Raw genomic sequence first — 18,000 nt, forward strand, 5'->3', positions numbered from 1 at the left:
GTCAAAGTGTTTTGAGATATTAACCTTATGAGACCATCACCTGTCTTTATTTTCAGATATTGTGTAATATGGCGGCTTGTTTTGTCTCATTATTGTTTGGCTGGCAATTAAGGAAAAAAACTAAAGGGCTTGTGTCAAGTTAATTAAAAGAAGTAATTAGCAGCAAAAATTGGTCACTAATTAAGAAGATGGTTAGAATGAAAACCTGCAGCCACTGCGGCTCTCCAGGACTGGAGTTCGACACCCCTGTTCTAAATAATAGAACGCTAATGACACTTGTTTGTGTCCGGTCCCTCCAAGCAATATGATTGGTCAGTTTGACTTTGACCTGATTGGTCAGTTTCACTGTGGTTTCTTAGTCATAACGCAATCAAGACAGGAAGTGCTGGGCTAGGGAAGTTGACACACACAAGGATACCAAGAACAGTTGTAGAAGTTGCTAAAGGAAGAGCAGCTTGAATATGCTGAGTTCATGTCCAAGTGTCTAGTAATGGCATTTTCATTTGAGAGCCACAATTCAGCCAGCTCTCTGGAACTCTTGGTGTCTGCCCTTAATCTTACTTGCACCATGTCCCAGTTAAACGTATGTTTAGTTGAACTGGTATATACAGTATACCATGCAGTGCATGTCTAGCTGTATACATGCGACAAACACCTAATACACTCATAACACGCATACAAGAACATCGCAATGATGTCAGAAGGAAGGGCTCACAGTCTCTGATATATGCACACACCAAATCAAGGAGAATGTCAGTCAGTCGGTAAGGAAACTGAAGTGGAGGATGGCTCCTGCATCAAGACAACCATCCAAAACACACTCATGGACTTGAACATTATTGAACATCTGTGGGTAGATGTTAAACATGCTGTGCACCACAAGACAGCTCAAGAATATCTCACAGCTGGAAGCGATCTGCAAGTAACAGCAGGGAAGTATTGCTAAAGCTAAGAGCTCAACAGCTCATAGCTGGCTACAAAAATTGTTTGTAATCTGTGATTTTTGCCATAGGGGGTGTTATTAAGAACTTACTTAGTAGGGTGCCCAAACGTTTGCAAATGCCACATCTACTTTTTTAAGTTCATCAAATAAACTGTAACCGTACATTAAGAGTTTCAGAAAAATGTCGCTGCTTTAGATTCTTTGCTTTCAAAGTTGTATTCACTACTACTTCAAATTTCAAGTAAATGTAATTTTGCCTGGAGATTCCAAGCTTTTGCATGAAACTGTATACACAAGCATACTGTATATCATACACATACACATATAAATATATGTATTATATACAGTACATATGCATATAAATATACACACATGGGAATTGTTCTTTATTAACAAGTTCTTTAATGTTGAAAAACACAATCATCATTGTCTTGTGGTTCGATGTAACCTGACATGCTTTTTTCGGCTTGAAGAAAAAACTTGTGAAAGTCAGGTGCACGATTGTAGAATAATTGTCAGAAATTCACATTCAGTCATATCAGCACACTGCCATTCGGCAGACTGATTAACAAAAGTGCAGGCATCCATCCATCCATCCATTTTCCAACCCGCTAAATCCAAACACAGGGCATACAATACCCTAGTGGCTTAGTCAATAACTATACTCTCCTTCCGTGCTACTGACCATTTCCAGGAATATTTTGGGGCCCCCTTGTAGGTCAACACTTTTTACTATACTTCAGCACACGCTAGAAGGCACAGTATAAATATACTGTATGTGCTTTAAGCATTGGCAGAACAGAACAAAAATTCAAAATATTCACTGTCATTCCTTAAAGAAAATCATTCTCAATTTGAAGCAAGTAAGACATACTTCAGGTACAACATGTAGAATGGGAGTTTCAAACTGAATAGCCAGAAGGCAACAATATCTGCAGGTTTTTGCCCAAGATAAGTTCTTATTAAGAAACCAGTTATTGCTTTTCTTTGGGCTTTGTTTTATTTTACTCTCTTGTTAAGACACAGAACAACTAACTGCTTCTTCACTTCTTTAGTTGATTCTAATTTTTACTGGATGTCAACATTGTGCCAGAAGCTCAGCAGCTTAACTAGGACCCATTTGTCCTGTGACCATTTATCATAAAGTATACATTAAAATAAAATATTGGTACAAAAAATTAAGTTTATAAAAAAATAACGAGAAATACTCATTTCCGTTGGTTCCAAACAGTATTCATAATTGATACAGGAAAATCTATAACCCACAACAGAAGAAAGATCATTGTCAAGTCACAAAAATAAAATGATATGTCATGGGTCAACATTTAGTGGTGTCCAAACGTAGCAGTCACTCAAACCCTGAGCCCCCTCACCCCCCCATTTTTTAATAATATAATGTCAGTTACCTATTTTGCTGAGATGCATTCAGTTGTCAATGAAACATAATGTGTGGCACAGTGCTGCAACCAACAGTTGGTTATTTGGCTTCAAAGCTGTGTAGGTCTTAATTCTCAATTCAGCCACTGCCAAATAAAGTATGAATATTCACACAATCTCACCAAGACTAAGAAAAAAAAAATAATAAATGGTCACAAAATGGGTTTCAGGGAGGCTAAAGGGTTCACTTATCTGCCTGATTCCATTAAAGTTCCCAGGTTTTTCACCCAAGATAATATCAATGACCCCAATCTAAACTGGACCTGCTTCTTTGCTCCAGTCAAACCCACCTTCATGAGACGGCCCATGGGTTGGCTCCACAGTAACTTGCAGCTTTAATCCAGGACCGTTGGTAATTAAACCGAGGATGAGCCAGGAAAATAAGGACACACACAGTCGGCAAGAGTTGGTATAAAGTGAGTCAGTCAGTCATTTTCCAGCCCACTATATCCTAACACAGTGTCACGGGTGAGCCAATCCCAGCCAGCACAGGGCACGAGGCAGGAACAAACCCCGGGCAGGGCACCAGCCTACCGCAGTGGTATAACGTGCCTTGTGCTATTATTACAAAAACTAAACAAAGTGTTAATAATGTAGTGCAAAGTTTCTTCCTTAATTAAATAAATAATACAATAAAATCAAGTGTAAAGTTTAGGTAAAAATCAATAAATGAACAATAAACATCCATTAAAAATTAGGTTAAAAATCCTTGGCAGAAAAAACATGCCCTTAAAAACACAATCTGAGACATAGTGCCTTCTTTCTAAAAAAATCAATGTCTCCTCTGCTTACCCTCATGGGGTCACTTCATCTACCAATAGGCGCATATAACCCTTAATGCTGGCACGTGTCGCCCCCACCAATCTCTATAGGGCGCCATTCCTTCTCCAGCCGCCAGATCTTAGCGTCTGCTGGAGGCTTCACTGAGCACACAGTCGCTCCTGCACCGTGAGGTGATCAACAGGAGCGACCTCTACACTAAGCTTTGGCCAAATGCTTCTCTTGGACTCCCACCCATCCACCCACATCCTCTCTAACATTGCACCTGCTCCTCTGTGATCCTGCCTATCACTCTCTCTTTCTATTAACCTCCATTTCTTTTTTTCTCTTCTTTTTTCTCTTTTCTCCTTCACCATGTAGGCTTCATTTTAAACTGCATCTGGGTGCCGGTGCTGCAATCACCTGATCCAAGCACTTGACCAATCGGCTCGTGTTTGCATGTGAATGCGCGATCAGACAGGCACCCCAATCAACCTCAGAGTGGCAAATGAATATTCCCATGAGTAACTGCGCCCGCCTGGAGCCTGCATGTTCCGAGACTTCCAAGAATTTATTTAAAATGTACAATGCTACAAACCTCTCTCATCACACTTGACTACAATTAAAAGGAGCCTTGTCAGGGTCAAGTAATCACTGAAGTCTACGACTGAAGAACAACCATTGGGTCTTATTTTGCACCACTTGCATTAAACAGGGTTCTTCCACTTGGGATTCCAACCCGTTTCCAGCCTTCTTTATGATATATATATTTGTAAACACATCCTGCAGAGTGTTTAGAGCAGAGCCAACATGGTGTTCAAGGGCACCTGGTCGCCCACAGGGACCACGTGAGTTGCCCACAGGGCATATTCTAAAAATAGCACTAGGCACCATGGAGCTCCGTCTAAAAATTGTATTTAATTGTGTTGCTGTTCTTTTTGAATCAATAACACTTGCATTGATGTAGATTGGGAGGTAGTCCGCGGTCAAAGTTCAATATCGTGCACAAGACAAAACTCCATCTCACTCTTTGCTGAGACAAGCAAATGGGCACAGCTATGATGAGGAGCTAGAAACAGTTTTTACCCCCTAAAAATAAAGAAAAACATGGCAGAAAAGCTAAGGAAAAGTTCCATGTATATTAATAATATCACTAAATGTGAACCATGCAACTTTATGTTATTCAGGAAGTTTGTATCAAACAAGTAGCCTTTCGTATTACTCAGTACCCTTGAAGTAGCTCTCAGTTTCAAAACAACAAAAAGTAGCTCAAAGTGCTTTACATAATGAAGAAAAGAAAAATAAAAGACAAAATAAGAAAGTAAAATAAGACAACATTAGTTAACATAGAAAAGGAGTAAGGTCCGATGGCAAGGGTGGACAGAAAAAACAAAAAAAAAACTCCAGAAAGCTGGAGAAAAAAATAAAATCTGTAGGGGTTCCAGGCCACGAGACCGCCTAGTCCCCTCTGGGCATTCTACCTAACATAAATGAAATAGTCCTCTTAAAGGTTGTTGACCCCTGGTTTAGAGGATCTCTCCAGGTACTCAAGTCTTTCTACATCCAAAAGACACGTATATGAGGCGAATGAGCGATTCCAAGTGTAGGGAATTCATGAAAGTGTTGTTTTACAACACTGAGCACCGTAGGCTCAAAGCAATGATGGGATATTAGTTTACCTTGAGTAGCATTTCATTTTATCTACAAAAAAGTAAGGAATTAAAAGGAGGAATATGGTACTTATGGGGGTGGAGAGAGGGCAGAAAACCTTTGAAAAGTACAAAAAAGAAAGAATTTCTCATTTTGAAATAATAGCTCTTTGTAGGAGCATTTGAAAGCTTCTTACTAGTAAAAGAAGGTGTATTTACGAGAGAAGGCAATTCTTTACATAAAGGTTAGTGGGAGTCTCAAGAAACTGCCTAAAGCTGAATCAGAGGTCCTGTGACAATTTTCTGTACATAATAGCTAACCACACAGGCCTGATGCACTTTGTAAAAAAATCTTCAAGACCTATTAAGGGTGTTATTTCATTCATTTTACTCTTGTATGGGCAGAGAGCTCTTTGACGTTTCATTTTCTGTCAGTCCTGCCACTCAAGACATGTACAGATCAAGTGTTTGCGTGTTGCTATTTTGTTGTTACTGACAAAGGCAACATAACAGGTGACATTACACTCAGCAAACTGCTCTGAGCCTTGCTTCTGGGGATTATAATTAATGTGTCATCACGTCGGACTACCATGTCTAAATATATCTGATATCGGACTAGATACTGATGAACTTTTTTTTAGCTTCTTCATCAGCTGACACTGAAGTGATGTCCCATTGTCATGAATCTCTAATATTAACAACAGAGACCTGAAATAGCTCTTTAGCAAAATTCTGAAATAGCTAACCTAAGCATAATATACTGCAAATTACAGTGTCTTCAGAAAGTATTCATTTCCCTTCACTATTTTCATATTTTGCAGACTTGATCTTAAAATCATTTAAATGTATCTACCATCAAGCAACACTCAATACCCCCCAAAACGACAAAGCCAAAACAGGATTTTAGAAATTTCTGCAAATGTAGTAAAAATAAAAAACTGAACTATCCCTGACACGAGTATTCAGATGTTTTACTTTTAAGCCCCTTTGGCAGCAATTACAGTCTTCTTGGTTATGAAGCAATAAACTTTGCACACCTGGATTTAGAGATTTTCTTCTATTCTTCTCAGCAGATTCTCTCAAGCTCTGTCAGGTCACCAGTGAACAGCTATTTTCAGGTCTCTTCAGAAATGTTTGATTGGGTTTAAGTTCAGGCACTGGCCAGGCCACTCAAGAACATGAACAGAGTTGACCCTAAGCCAGTGCTGTGTTGTTTTTTGTTTTGTGCTCAGGGAAATTATCCTGCTGGAAGGTGAACCTCTGGCCTAGTCTGAGGTCCTGAGTGATCTAGAGAAGGTTTTTAATTAAGTATATCACTTGTCACACATGTGCGACTAGGAAGGAGCTGAGTGGACCAAGTGGAGGTAATTGCCTGCCAGGCCAGGGGGTGGCAGGGTGCATTAAACCTACCTGTGTTATCTCTACAGACCAAATACGGGAAAACCTGCCTTGATTTAACATCACTTCCGGTTCTGGCGCCCAGATTGACGTCACTTCCGGTTCATGACTTATAAAGCCGCCATTTTCCAAAGCCTAGTCAGTTCAATCCTGGAACTCAACCTGACAACAACTTGTTTTTCTTTAAACCTTTTGCAGCCAGGGACAATATATGGGTGGCTGCCCCAAACCTTTTCAGTGTATTGAGACTCATTCTTTCACACACTGTACTTTGCTCCGTTCTGCTTACCCTCAACCCTAAGCAGTCACCCAGTAGCAGCTGCGTGTTGCTGTCACCACCGTCCTTCACCAAAGGAATGGTATCATACAGGTGATGAGCAGTGCCTGGTTTCATCCCGGTGTGATGCTTAGAATTGAGCCCAAACAGTTCAGTCATTTACTTGCACTTTTGCAAACTCCCAACAGGCTTCATGTTTATGTGGCCACTCTGCCATTGATCCCAAATTAGTGGAGTGTTGCAGTGGTGGTTGTCCTTCCTGATGTTTAACCACCTTTACACAGGTTCTCTAGAACTCTGCCAGAATGGCCATGAGGTTCTTGGTCATTGCTCTTACCTGGGCCTTTCTCCCTAACTGCTCAGTATGACTGGCCTGCTTGCTCTAGGAAGAGTTTGTTTGTTCCAAATGTCTTCCATTTAAGAGGTATGCAGGCCACTGTGCTCTTAGGAAACTTCAAAGCTGCTGAAATGTGTTGTAGACTTCCCTAGATCTGTGCCTCAACACAATCCTGTGTCTGCAGGCAATTTCCTCAACCTGATGGCTTGTTTTTATGCTGTGATACACAACTGCATACATGGGACCTTCAATAAACAGGAGTTTGCCTTTCCCAATCATGTCCAATGTATTGAATTGACCACAGGTGGACTCCAAACAAGGCGTAGGAACAACTCAATGAAGATTAATTGAATGGGGTGACCCTGAGATAAATGTCAATGTTATAGCAAAAGGTCTGAAAACTTGTGGGAATGTGATATTTGACTTTCTTATTTTTAATTCATTTACAAAAAAATCCTAAAATTCTATATTTGCTTTGTCATTCTGGAGTATTGCATGTTGTTTGATGAGGAAAAATGGATGCAAACAATTCAGTAATAGTCTGCAACATAACTCAATATGAAAAAATTGAGGGAGTCTGAATATTTTCTGAAGGTGCTCTGTATTCTCAGAATCAATCATTTATTTAACCTTATTTTATCTTTTACAGGGCATTTCTCACAAAGCATTATATTCAGTCATTTTATGAACATTAACAGGCTGAACTCACAGATACAGTTAAGACCAACTGTCTATCATCAATATTTTCTTCTACATATACTGCATTGCCATTTTTATTCCTGTATTTATAATTTTCATTGAATTTATTTAAACATTTCTCATTTGAAATTCAGCTTCATTTGATAAAGGTTTCTCCATTTATTATTTTCCTGTTATTTGTTTAGTCAGCTAAATAAATAATAACTCATACCTCAATCTATACACTAAGAAGAACCTGGGTGCCCCACAAAGCAACAGAACAATGCAGTCATTTTTTCCATATTACTTTAAATTAATCTTAGATCTTTTGGTAAATAGACAACACCCTTTTTATTATTGTTCTTTTAATCTTTACTTTACATTATAGTCCCATCTTACTTAGCTTTGTTATCAGCTGTGTGATTTTTGATGCCTTTATGTCAGTGGAACTCAAAAGCCATGATAAGCCACGGGAAGATGTACCAGTCAATACCCGAGCAAATCAACAATGCCAATTACAGCTTAATAGTAATGCTGCTCCTTTGCAGTAAGGAGATAGTGGGTTCACTTCCCAGGTCCTCCCTGCACGGAGAGCGCTTTGAGTATGCTACATAAATTTAAAGAATTATTATTTTTTTATTCTCATTATTATTATAGCATAATAAAGGTCACTTTATACAGATTTAAACTTCAGGTCCTCGCCACCTCTCTATCATGGAAGTATCAAAATGCAGCTGCATGAGCTTCACAAAAGGCAGCTTCTATAAAAATAAAGTATAAAAAAAATGGAACACACTGATTTTAAATCCATCCATCCATCCATTATCCAACCCACTATAAGATAACTACAGGGTCACGGGGGTCCGCTGGAGCCAATCCCAGCTAACACCGCGCAACGCAGGAAACAAACCCTGGGCAGGGTGCCAGCCCACTGTAGTGATTTTAAATCATGCCCTGAAATATCTTTGATGTCATTTATTTTCATCAGAAATGATAAAAAAGACAGCTCTGCCCATTTCAAAATCACTACATGCATTGCTAAGCATTTTTCTACATGGAAGACAGATTGCACCAGAGTACAAATGCCTGAACAAACAGCAAATAAGTGTAAGTGGCAGTCGGTCAAATAAGCCTAACTATATAAGCATCGAACCACAAAAGCAGCAAGATACGCAAGACTTCCGTCCACCATAACCTTTATTAAAGTCTATATACACTCCCCTCCAAAAGTATTGGAACAGCAAGGCCAATTAATTTGTTTTTGTTATGCGCTGAAGACCTTTGTGTGTGAGATCAAAAGCTGAATATAAGAAGAGAGATCAGAGTTTCAGCTTTTATTCCCTGGTATTTACATCTAGATTATGTTAAACAACATAAAACATAGCATGTTTTCTATCACAGCACACCGATTTTTCAAGTGAGCAAAATTACTGGAACAGAATGTTTTCAACTAAATTATTGTCAAAAATACTTAATATTAGGTTGCATATCCCTTGCTCGTAATAACTTCACCAAGCCTACGACCCATAGACTCCACCAGATTTCTTGTTTCTTCATTGGTTATTCCTTTCCAGGCGTCTACCATATCTTTTAGGTGGTGTGTGTTTTGCGGGGTTTCATCTTTCAGTCTAATTTTCAGGAGGTCAAAGACATGTTCAGTTGGGTTAAGATCTGGAGATTGATTTGGCCAGTCCAAAATCTTGCACTTTCGCCCCCGCTGAAGTCCTTTGTTGAGTTGGCAGTCTGAGTTCATTCTGCTACTACCATCATGCGTTACATCATCAATAAAAAGGATTGAGCCTGTTCTAGAAGCAGCCATGCAAGCACAAGCCATGACACAACCTCCAACAAGCTTCACAGATGAGCTTGTATGTTTAAGATCCCTTCTTTCTCCATACTTTGGCCTTTCCATCACTTTGGTAGAGTTTAATCTTCATCTCATTAGTCCATAAAACTTTGTTCCAGAACTGTGGCAGCTCATCCCTGTACTTGTGAATTTCCCCCTGGGATTAATAAAGTATCTATCTATCTATCTATCTATCTACTCTTTTGGCAAATTTCAATCTGGCTTTCTGACTTTTACTGCTGATGAGTGGTTTGCATCTTGTAGTATGGACACTATATTGTTGTTCTCCAAGTCTCCCTCAAACAGTGGACTGTAATATTTCCTCCCCTGCTCTCTGGAGGTTGTTCATGATGTTACTGACTGTTGTTTTGGGGTTTTTCTTTACTGCTCTCATCATTTGTCTGTCATCAGTTGTTGTGGTTTTCCTTGGACGACAGGTTTGCTGCCTGTTGCTCGGTATACCAGTGGCTTCCTTCTTTTTCAGGACAGTCCAAACTGTAGCACTGGTTATGGCTAATATTTTTTAAATAACTCTGATGGATTTCCCCCCCCCCCCCCCCCTTTCCCAGCTTCAGAATGGCATGCCACCATGGTCAGCTCTACGGTTTTCATGTTTGTCTACCTTTCTTAACTACAAATGCAGTCTTCAAAAATGAAAACCAAAGCTTAAACTGAGAGTAGATATCCCAGGTTATTTAATGATTAAATAATGTTATATGATTTATCTGGGTAACAAGAAACAACAGTCAGCTTGTCACATTCTAATACTTTTGCTCATGCGAAAAACTGGTGATGTGATATAAAATGTGCTATGCTCTATGTTGTTCAGCATATCTAGAATAAAAGATGAAACTCTGATCTATCTTCACATATTCATCTTTTGATCTCACACACAAATGTCTTCAGTGTACAGCAAAAACAAATTAATTGACGTTGCTGTTCCATTACTTTGGGAAGGGCCCATATGACATGGTGTAACAGAGGCTGGGTTTGTCTATAATGCAATCCGCAGCTCATTTGTCACCAGTCCTCACACTCTCAGTCTAACCATAGACTGGACACAAATGAAGCAAGTCATTGAGCTAAATAAGTGTTTCTGTTGTCCAAGAAGGTAGCACAGCTGCACAGGCAGTGCCGTCATGGAGGTGTGAATTTCAGAACAATAAACACCCATGTAAAAGGGCACTGGTCACCAACTTGCACTGCTGTCTTAAATCTACAAGGACCATGGTTAAACAATATACGTGAATAGTGTGCATGCACTCTCCATTGGGTTTTTCCAGGTATCTGCCACACTGAAGGCAAGTATAGGTTAGAAAGATGGGCAACTCTAATTGGCCCAGTCTGTGTGCCTGCAAAATCCCCCCAAAAGTTGGGTCCTCTTTTGTTGACTACACCCTGCTGATTCAGGTCTCCATTACCATAAATTTAAAAATCATAACTTAGATGAGCACCCTAATGCTCTACAAAGTCATTTCTTGCCCTGCACCTTATTCTAGACTGGGACAGGCTTTAGTTTCATACAAGGGGGCTCCGCCCCCTGCTCGCTTCGCTCGCCAACCCCTGGTTTAGGGTAACCCGAAATACATTGATCTATGTATGAGATATATTGGAGTGTAAAGGTGCAGATGACGTACATAGGAAGTAAAGAATACATAGTATGGCACATTACAAAGATTTATTCGAATATTTCTTTATACACAACATTTGTAGTAAAGATGGCGTGTTGTCCTTGAATGAGTTCTCCTTGGTATGGAGTATTTATAACTTTAACCTTAATGTCACATGAACGCCAAACTCTTGAGAAGGCTACATAAAGTTGTCCATGTCCAAATACAGGCTCAGAGAGGTATATACCAACTCTGTCCATGGTCCATCCTTGGGATTTGTTGATTGTCATGGCGAATGCAGGTTTAATGGGAAATTGGCGTCGTTTAAGTGTGCAATCCAAACAGTATTGTTAGTATGTGATCCTGTAAGTACATTTGCTTCAATAACATTGTCTGTCATGGTGTTGATGAGTAATCATGTACCGTTGCATAAACCTTGTTTAGTATTAAGGTTTTTTTAACAGCATGACTATTGTTCCGACCTTAAGGTTAAGATTGTGTTGTTGCAATCCGGCAGGGTTAATAGTGTTTAAATATTCCAAGGGGAAATTAAGATGCTCATTTGGAGCCGAGAGTGTTTTGCCTCCTCTGTTTCAGACGCGCGTTGTAGGATTCTGTACGTTTAATACGGAGCGATCGTTAATTGTTATTATCTATCTGGTGACGTGTCTGTGTTTTCTGTGGTTGTACTGTTAATATTGTATTACTGTAATGTGATTCACATATGCTGTGTAGTCCAGACGTTTATTAGACAACGGGAGTTCCTAACGGCCATATATAACGAAAACAATAGTTCAGCCCTACCTATGAAATGTAATCCCCCGGGATTTGGTGTAAAGCGTTCAGCGGTTTGTACAATCCCAAGCACCACATTATTCCTAACTTCACTCCGCAGCAGTGCCACCCACAATATGGTGGTGACGCCTGAGCCTTCCGTACTATCTCGGTTTTGACTATGATGTGTAGTGTGGACGTTTGCGGCATCCGTACTCTCTCCGGTTTGACTTTGGGCGGGGCGGCGAATCCTGTTGTGTTTGTTTGTTCTGTGGCCGTTCTCTGTGGCCGTGTCGTTAGGTATGGGCTTGTTGTTTTTTTTGCTATTTCCGTTAGTTGAGCTGTATTGTGTTTGAATTTGGTGTAAAGCGTTCAGCGGTTTGTACAATCCCAAGCAGCACATTATTCCTAACTTCACTCCGCAGTAGTGCCACTCACAATATGGCGGTGACGCCTGCGCCTTCCGTACTATCTCGGGTTTCACTATGCTGTGTAGTGTGGACGTTTGCGGCGTCCGTACTCTCTCCGGTTTGACTTTGGGCGGGGCGCCGAATCCTGTTGTGTTTGTTTGTTTTGTGGCCGTTCTCTGTGGCCGTGTCGTTAGGTATGGGCTTGTTGTTTTATTTGCTATTTCCGTTAGTTGAGCTGTATTGTGTTGAATTTGGTGTAAAGCGTTCAGCGGTTTGTACAATCCCAAGCAGCACATTATTCCTAACTTCACTCCGGTGGATAAGACTTCGCTTGCGGTTTATGAGACGCACGCTGTAGGCGCCTGCGCACTATGTCTCATGGTCCCATAGCCGTGTACCTGCGTCCATATCCGGTTTATTCTCGGTTAGTAATATGGATGACTGTAAAATGAAAGGAAGGTCTCTTTAAATAAACTGAAGGATGATTAGTCTACAAAGGGCTGCTGTTCCATCCAATCAGATGTCAGCATTTTGCCCAATGCTTGGAACACAGGCTGCTGTTCGTTTATTATCCTCCAACAAGAAAAGGGACTGGATTAATACTGGAAATTAATGCTTATGTATACAATTCTGGCTTCTACAATGAATTCAGAAAGATGCTGCAAACCATCTTCATCATCTGTTGGCTCAGTGGCACCCTGAACATGCATGCAACCTTGAGAATCTTCTCTTTTCCTTCTTTGTATTATCTCACTAACCCTCTTAAGCACTGTTGTAGCTCACTGGTTTGGCACCATCAATGATACGTGTGAACATTTGTGTTGTGCAAGTAAGATATTTCAGGGTAATAGTCACTATTAGAAGAATAATATGAAGCTGACTGACGATAGGTATTGTTAACTGAAATCGAGCGCTGAATAATCTTTAGAAGGCAGAAGACAGTGGAACACATCTTTACATATTTTATTAATAAACCTGATTATAGTGTCTATGCTTTATCTAAATAAGCTATGGTGCACTCTCAATTGTGCTAATAATATAAATGAATGTCATGTCCAAAATAATGGGACAGTCTTTACTTGGGTATTGGAAGCTATAGAATCCAATGCCCATCTATCCATTTTCAAAAATAATGAATGCAGTTCATGGTTGGAAACCTACCCCTATACTACTGTGCATGGCAGAAATGAGCCCTGAACAAAATACCAGTCCCTCAAAGGACACACTTAGGCATCCACTCACAGTCACTCAACAGAAGAGCTGCCAACTCAACATGCACAGTATGTGGTAGTAACACCTAGGTGGACAGATGGGTGGAAAATATAACATTATTTGTCCCCTGGGGGAATTTGGCATCTGAAGAAATAACCACACAGACAAATAAAGAATGCCCAAACTCCACACTGAAAGTGCTCCAAGATTCAAATCAATTTTACCCCTACTAGCGAAAAATGGTTATACTGTATTAAGAAGAGTAAGGAAAGAGTACAAGGTGTTCAGTTTAAACCAGGGAATAAACCATTCATCAATTTCCAATACAATAAACAATTTCAGAGATCTGTGATGTGAAATGAAGACATGGTAAGCTGCAGCAGTAAGCCTTCCTTTAATGTCTCTTGGCCATGTGCGTTTGTGCTCCGTTGTTGCCCAACAGGAAGCAGCAGCCTTGCCTTCCCCAGCACAAGAGCATGAGTCACCAGTTGATCACTCTTTCTTGATTACGCCTTCTAGTGACAAAAGTTTTTTTCCTCTCTCCAGCTGATTGCGATTATTTAGAAGGGGGGAGAGGGGGGAATTAGTGGTTCTTGCACTTCTTAGTTTAATCCAGAAGAAGTCACTAGGGTGGATACAGCAAACATTACACCACAGGCATTTAACATTAAAATGCAGACTCTGGCCAAATGCAGAGGACAAAAAACCTCTTTCTTTTCACGTTGTGGTTTTCTGTGCGTATCATCAACTATCAAAACAAAGCATTATTCACAATTATTTACTCATAAAGAGGGACACTGTTAAAGCTCTCCTCACACTGTAAGTATTTGCTACCTCATTCAAGATGCTTCACAGGAGACTTGAGGCCAAGTAGAGTGAGAGTTGGTCATTCAGCCAGAAGACTACAGGTTGAAATCACTGGGCCACTGGGCCAGTCACTCAGTAATTACAAACAAAACTAATATATAAGTATACACAGGTACATCTATGTGAAGATCAGCAATTAAAAATAAAAAAATATGCAATATATAAGCATGCACAAGTATATCTACAGTATGTGTTGATATGTACTGTAAATAGACATAAAGATAGACAGCTAAAACTTTATTTGTCCCCAGGGGAAATTTTGGCTTATATATAAAAAGCATATCGCTATCTGTGCGTATAAATATAATCTTTCTCTCTGAATATAATATATATATACATTCATGACATTCGTAGTCTGAATCACAATCAGATTGTATGGGTGGTTACCTACCAGGTAACGCTTGTAGTTGGTCTGCAAGTCGGCAAACATCCATCATGGTGCCCTCTTCAGTTGTGAGAAGCAGATCATAGAACTACGCAATATACAGTATATATATACATATATATACACATATATTCATACACACACAAACACATTGATACACATCTATAATATTTTATATATATATATATATATATATATACATACACACACACACACACATATACACACTGTGGCAAGCGACTTGGGGCGGTACACAGTCGGGACACCCGGATGGATTGGAAGAGGGACTACACCTCCTCCAGACCGCAAGGAGGCGAAATGCCCTGTTGGCTATGTGGACCACGGGAAAGGAGCTTGGAAGCTCAACCCTATAGGGGCCCATGGTCACCGCCAGGGGGCGCCCCGATGCCTGAGGAACCCTGGCCCTCAGCACTTCCACCACACCCAAAGTGCTGGGGGGAAGAAGACCAGGGACACCCGGAGTGCTTCCGGGTGAACATAAAAGGGGCCGCTTACCTCTATTCGGCAGCTGGAGTCGGGTGGAAGAGGACGAAGCCTGGAGGAGAGGAGTGGAGACGGTCAGAAGAAGAGGCATTGGAGAAAGAGGCCTGGACTGTGGGTGTTTGGTACGGGGTACTGCGTTGTGTGCACTGTGAATAAAAGATGGAGATGAATAATCGTGTGTTGGTGGTAAAACCTTCCGTGTCCGCCTGTCTGTGTCTGGGCTGTTCCCCACAATACATATATACATATACCTACTGTATACATATGCATATACACATATACATATATATATACATATATATATATATATATATACATATATATATATATATATACATATACCTACATATACATATACATATATACAGTAATCCCTCCTCCATCGCGGGGGTTGCGTTCCAGAGCCACCCGCGAAATAGGAAAATCCGCGAAGTAGAAACCATATGTTTATATGGTTATTTTTAGAATGTCATGCTTGGGTCACAGATTTGCGCAGAAACACAGGAGGTTGTAGAGAGACAGGAACGTTATTCAAACACTGCAAACAAACATTTGTCTCTTTTTCAAAAGTTTAAACTGTGCTCCATGACAAGACAGAGATGACAGTTCTGTCTCACAATTAAAAGAATGCAAACATATCTTCCTTTTCAAAGGAGTGCAAAGCAAGCAGTCAAAAAAAAAAAATCAATAGGGCTTTTTGGCTTTTAAGTATGCGAAGCACCGCCGGTACAAAGCTGTTGAAGGCGGCAGCTCACACCCCCTCTGTCAGGAGCAGGAAGAGATAGAGAGAGAGATAGAGAGAGACAGATAAAAAAAATCAATACGTGCCCTTTGAGCTTTTAAGTATGCGAAGCTCCGTGCAGCATGTCCTTCAGGAAGCAGCTGCACACAGCCGCCCTGCTCACACCCCCCTACGTCAGCGCAAGAGAGAGAGAGAGGGAGAGAGAAAGTAAGCTGGATAGCTTCTCAGCCATCTGCCAATAGCGTCCCTTGTATGAAATCAACTGGGCAAACCAACTGAGGAAGCATTTACCAGAAATTAAAAGACCCATTGTCCGCAGAAACCCGCGAAGCAGCGAAAAATCCGCGATATATATTTAAATATACTTACATATAAAATCCGCGATGGAGTGAAGCCGCGAAAGGCGAAGCGCGATATAGCGAGGGATCACTGTACACATATATATTCATATACACATATACATATACACATATATATATATATATTTGTCACACACGTGTGTTTAGGAGACAACTAAAGGGCTTGAATACATGTGATTCCATGCCAGACCAGGGGGTGGTGAAGTGCACTAATTTTCCCTCTCGATCTTTTGCAGACCATTCTAGGGAAATCCCGCCCGGCTCTGGGGCAGCCAATGACGTCACTTCCGGTTCCGGTATTGATGACATCACTTCCTCCACTGGCCTTTAAAGCTGCCATCTTGTCTCAAGAGAATCAGTTCTGTTTTGGACTTAGTTGTTTGAACATGTCTTTCATTTTGAATCAGTTTTGCAGCCGGGAACAATTATACGGGTGGCTGCCCCAAACCTTCTCAATGTCTTATGGTCGTTTTTGCGACTATATATATATATATATATATATATATATATATATATATATTATATTAGTATTACAGTATATATATTGTCACACACGTGCACATGGGAGGCAGCTAAAGGGCTCAAATGAGGGTAATTCCACTGTAGGCCAGTTGTGGGAAATTCCGCCTGGCCCTTATAACGTCACTTCCAGGTCCTGTCCCAACAATGGCCCCAGTGACCTCACTTCCTCTGCCTTGATTTAAAGCCACCATCTTTACCTCACCCAAGCAGTTCTGTTTTGAACTCCAATCTGTACACAACTGTTCTATTTGTAGCCATGTTCAAGTATACAGGAGGCTGCCCCAAACCTTTTTGCGGCTCTTTTGACGTTCTTTGACAATATATATATAGTAATGTTTTGGACAAAAAAGCATTTTTCCATGATTTACCCATCTTCCACCGTTTAAAATTACAAATCAAACAATTCAAATGCACACATTAAAGTTGCACATTGTAGACTTGGTCACACCATGTAGAAATTATGGAGGGCACTATATAACACCAGATTGAAAGGTAAGTGACTGATCAGCCAATGACTGTCCCTACATAAAAATGACATACTGCAGACCAACATTTCATTATTTGGAATGAAATGTGAGAATAATGTGGAAGAAAATATATTGCCCTTCTCTTTTTGTTCTGCAATTGGGGCACAGAAAAAAAAACTAATTTGTAACAAATATAAATGTGCTGAAATACTTTTAAGAGAGGAAGTAATGGTGACCAGGTTTCATTTGGTTATTTTTTTTTCTTTTTTTCCTCATACCAGAAAGCTCTCACAACCAAACAGACAGCCACACACACAGATATCCCTCCAAAAAGATCACATCATGTTCCGAAATGCCCCAAACATGTAAATCGGATAAAAACTCCTCAGAAAATTAACACATACATGCTTGTACCTTTTGTTGGCAAAGTAAAAAGTGCACACTATTCATTCATCCATTTTCAGAGCCGCTTGGTAGCTGATAGAGTGGCATCTCCGTGGTTTCTCTGCATCTCAGAGTCTCCACCCTGGACCTCCAAGTAGGTGGAATAAACTTACTTGACAGTACCTGGCCTTATTTGAGTCCGACAGCCTTTCCACCACCCTAATCTTAAATATAGTGTAACTAGGCAGAGCTCTGAAGGTTGGCAGCTAGACTCTGTTATCACCCATTGGAGTCAACTCCTCCCACTAGGCCCACCCACTGCAGTCAACTCCACCCACTTGGCCCATGCCATTGGAGTCAACTGCACTCATTTGGAGCTCCAGGGTGCAGGCTCTGAGTTGCAGAGATATACATTGAGGGGAAACTGGTGCCTATGCCCA

At 40.5% G+C, this 18,000-nt stretch overlaps 1 protein-coding gene across 2 annotated transcripts in view; it reads right to left on the reverse strand.

Annotated features, from left to right (window-relative positions):
• fndc3ba (fibronectin type III domain containing 3Ba) overlaps positions 1–18,000 on the reverse strand; it is a 532,014-nt gene that overhangs the window by 476,291 nt on the left and 37,723 nt on the right. The window contains exon 1 of one of the 2 annotated variants that reach the window (XM_051923036.1): positions 2,350–2,470. The exons of the other annotated variant lie outside the window; for it this stretch is intronic. The gene's annotated coding sequence lies outside the window, so the exon portion shown is untranslated. Of the gene's footprint in view, positions 1–2,349; positions 2,471–18,000 lie in introns of those variants that run through there. 2 annotated transcript variants of the gene reach the window in all.

This window comes from Erpetoichthys calabaricus, chromosome 2 (genome assembly GCF_900747795.2).
Source record: "Erpetoichthys calabaricus chromosome 2, fErpCal1.3, whole genome shotgun sequence".
NCBI lineage: Eukaryota > Metazoa > Chordata > Cladistia > Polypteriformes > Polypteridae > Erpetoichthys > Erpetoichthys calabaricus.